The sequence below is a fragment of the Halyomorpha halys genome, unplaced genomic scaffold (assembly GCF_000696795.3).
Source record: "Halyomorpha halys isolate HHAL.00 unplaced genomic scaffold, Hhal_1.1 Scaffold62.1, whole genome shotgun sequence".
In the NCBI taxonomy this organism is placed as follows: Eukaryota; Metazoa; Arthropoda; class Insecta; order Hemiptera; family Pentatomidae; genus Halyomorpha; species Halyomorpha halys.
In genome coordinates this window covers 619,825-624,127 of record NW_027116333.1, presented here as the reverse complement: position 1 = coordinate 624,127, position 4,303 = coordinate 619,825, and the positions used below count along the sequence as shown (strand labels likewise).

General features: G+C 30.8%; 1 long non-coding RNA gene across 1 annotated transcript in view; it reads left to right on the top strand.

Annotated features, from left to right (window-relative positions):
* The window catches only part of LOC106692594 (uncharacterized), a 24,150-nt gene that overhangs the window by 18,575 nt on the left and 1,272 nt on the right, over positions 1 to 4,303 (top strand). The window contains exon 2 of the long non-coding RNA XR_001344987.2: positions 2,428 to 2,597. This is a non-coding gene — a long non-coding RNA (uncharacterized lncRNA). The remainder of the gene's footprint in view (positions 1 to 2,427; positions 2,598 to 4,303) is intronic.

Genomic DNA, 4,303 nt, shown 5'->3' with positions numbered 1-4,303 from the left:
TTTGGCGTAATTGTTTCTACAAATATTCAAGCGTTTTTAAGTATTCCTTTATAGTATAGTTCCTTATAGTATTGTAATAGTATTCCTTTTTGTTTTTTCTTACATTATTATATTGAGTCAAAATGAAGATGCTTAATTATTATTGAAATGTTTGTATTTAATATATTTTTTGTTTTTATTAACTTCTTTACAATTTAAAATTACTAGTTGAGAAAAAGGAGATATTAAAAAAAATAATAACATGTCGCTGCTCTAAAAGTATAACACAGCTGCAAAAATTGAAATTTTACGGAACAAGCAAAAGGAAAACAATTCGAATTAGTTTAAATAGAATGGTCCACAGATTTAGTTTTATTCTTCTATGATAGTAGGTAATATTGTGGGTTACTATTGTAACTTTTAAGGCATTTCAATACATAAAATAATAAATACTAGTATCACAGTAACCAGTGCCATGTAAATACGTACATTACTCTTCTGAAAATTTATCACAAATTTTAAATTTATAGCAAGAAAACAATTAATAATATGAAGAAAAAGTTTATTTTGATAAAAATAAACAAACTAAAATTATTTAAGGCTACCGTAACAGGGTTTATAGGAAAATGGAATCAGTTTACTATTATCAGGCGAATTAAGTATTTTAATATATTTTCTGGAAGGGAAATTTTCCTGCCGTAAGCTTATAATACATATAAACGGCCGAATTAATTCGTTATGATAAAAAATTTTAATTATCTTCTAGGTTCGACAGTGACGAAATGAGTAATATATTATGTCAAATGGGATGAATATTTATTGGCTTTATGACACAGAGAACAGTTAAGTCGTTGTAGCGCTAAAAACAAGTTCCAATCTTGTCATAAACAGCAGTTGAGTCGATATCGTTCAAGGCAAAAGTATAAAACACTTTCCTTTTTACGAGACAATTGCCAATTGTGTTGTTATTCCACTGGGGTGGAATCTGAATAAGCATGCGAACTATAAAGAAAAATCTACCTTCACATGTTGAATTTTGTAAATACAATTATTACATTGAGTCATAAGTAACTTCCAATGCAGCTAAGTAGAATCAATGAGTTATCATTACAATAAGTTTTCACTATACAAACTTCATTAAATCTTTTGTCAAATGTCTTGTGGGATACACGTTACGTTAAACTGTTTTTTTAAACCTCTGAAATAGGGGGTGTTTTAATAGAAAAACCTTCAATTCTTCAGACCAACTCAGGTAGGCGGTCGAAAACTTCTTCCAGTCCAAACCAATCACATTTTACAAGGTAGGAGTTGATAAACTGCCAGGAAGATGGCAGAAGGTTGTAGATAATAATGATGATAGTTGACCGTGGATGAATTATATGAGAAGATGGTCAGTGTGCTGTCAACGTTGGCACGATTAAATAAGTTATTTCAACTTATTTGTGTTGCATTTTGACCGCACTCCCCCCAACCGTTTTCTTCACACGTTATAGATAATAGTGGTGGATACATAATAAATTAATATAATTTTGTTATGCAATGAGAGAAAAATAAATGTCCGATAAAAAAACGGAAGTTACTTATGATTTGACGCTAATATATTGTTTTACAATCAAATATTAATGCATTTTTGAGCCAGCCAAGATAATAAAGACAATTTTACAAACAATTACACGTGTGTCATTATTCGTCCAGAACAGCGAAATTTTTTTAAATGGTATTTAACGTTTTTTCAAACTTACGAGGTACCACAGCTTACAGTATGTTCTTCTAACTACGCATTCAATATTGGGAGTTTTTTTAAATACTATTGGATACATGTTTTCTACATTCATCAATCATTCTAAAGAGATTTGGAAAAAAATTCGCCAAATCAAAAAAAAAAATATATATAGATAGGTATTCTACAAAACGATGGTCGAAAAGAGATTATGTGTTAATTTTCTTATTTTAATTAAATATTCTAAAATTTGTATTCAGACCTAAGAAATATTGCTGCTTAAGTTAAGATGTTTTGTTTAACCAACCCATAATCTTTTCAATTATAAAAGATAATAATAATCCTCCTTCCGTCAATAATAATTAAACCTAGTCAAAATGCCTCTGTATTTTTATGTATTTGGTAGGCAATGTAATGAGGAATAGTTTCAAACAAATTTGTGCATTCTGATATTTCTGAGACTTCAGATATTGTGATTTTTGTAAAAATAAAATGACCGTTTGTACAATTTCTAAAAAATGTTTAAATATTTATCTTTTTTAGTTTATTAATAACTTTTTCTGCTGTTTATGGATATGACACAAACGTTCTGTAATAGTTCATGGAGGGAACTTAAATAGTTTTCGAGAAAAATATTTTCAAAATTATTAATGCATGCTAAAGTAGCACTCTCCGAGACTTCAAATAAAAACAAAAGCTATAATTGATTTTTTTTTTTGTTTTTTCAGATATGGTGAGGATAGTAACCGAATTAATTTTACCATTTTAAAACTGCGGGGTTGGGATCACGCTGCAATTGAAGCACTCGTGGTTCCGGAACTGAGTAAAGCAATTTTAATTGCTTTACGCGTCCATTAGAAATGAGAAAACCGCTCGAAAAGAAAATCAAATATAAATGGTAATGGCTTAGTGGAATGAAAGCTCATGGAGTAAATTAAAATCATTAAAAAGGATTTGATAGACGCATATGCTGTAGAGAGAATGTTGTACTGACTAGGCAAAGAATAGGTACACGAGGCTCATCCACTCCTATCTTATTTCAAAAGAAACGTCTCCGAACTACCAGTATTGTATCAACAATTTGACAATTAGCCATATTTTCCAAGAATGCCTACATTTCACATCACACTTCAAAAGCTTAGGATTAAACCTGTATATTTCAAAAACCCTCAGAGATGATGATCAATCAGTAAAATTAGTATTTCCAACATAAATTAGTTTTTATAATCAAACAAATATAACATCGAACAGACAAAAAAAATTAAACAAATGTAAGCAAAATTAAATGAGGTATAAATAGCATTAATGACCAATGATATTTTACGCCACTAAAAGGAAGCAAACAGCGGGGATGGATGTCCTTGACCTTGGTGGTTTGTAAAGGAGTGAACTCTATTGGTTGCTTCGCAAACCAGTTGCCTGTCACAGAAAATACCTTCTATTAGAACATGAAACTGGATAAAGCAATAACAAAATATGTAAGAGTATAATTTGCTGCATTTTTAGTTTCCACACACAAAAAAAAAGAAAAAAAAATTGGAAGAGGGATAACGGAAATATTGGAGCAATGTGGCTCATGCCCAATCTCAAGACCACAATGTTTGGGGTTAACCTTTTCAGAGTATAGAAAGGCATACTCTGAAAAGCTGTAATTAACAATCAAAAGAGAAAATGCGTTCGAAAGGTTTTTTTAACAAATCCAATAGGGTCTGATGTATATCTCATTTATTTATTTTATTTTTTGTTTCAAATCATAAAAATAATTACAAAATATAAATATATGTACAATTTGTTGATTTGTGCTCTTTTACTGGAGCTGTGCTCCATTCTAAAGAATGGCTGAATATAATAAAATATTTTTGAAACATCACTGTTCGATTTGAGAATATGTGAGGTCCTGGGGCGCACTTCAATTTTTTGAATTTTCACTAACACTAAAACTAAAACTGAAAATCGTATCACTTTTTTTTTTTTTCAAAGCATCTAATCATTTCATTTATTTTGAAATCACAGTCGCACTTTATATTAGCATAGTGAATACGGGGCATTGGCTATATTGTTCTTCACGACTCAACAGCATTGCGGGTCCCGTATTTACATACTCAGAAAAGCTTATTTAGAAATTAACATAATAAGAACAGCTTGATAATACCGGTGCTTGTAAATGGGAAGCGCAAGACAAACAGCATCAATAATAATTAAAAAAAAAAAACAACTAATGCGAATGTTCGATACCGTTACCATCAGCGATCGAAACACTTCCCTCCAAAACCAAATACGCAAGATCAGCCCTTACACCAGCGATTCTCTTAACTTTTTTCGCCACGGCACCCTTCATGTCCTAAAAAATTACGCGGCACCCTTATCAAACTAAAAAATTGCCATCACAATTATCCTTAAAGCGGTAACATATGTAGGGGAAAAAAAAGAAGAAAAACGGTGTAAAGTAACTGTTAGAATTTACTGTATATTTGCTACTTTAATTTTTTTCTTGTCTGTGCAAAATTTTGAGAAGACATTGTTTTTTGGCATCCATGGCATACGCTTGTGGTACCCTGCTTTACAAAATCATCTGAACCTATCTATCTTCCTAATCGAAGAGCC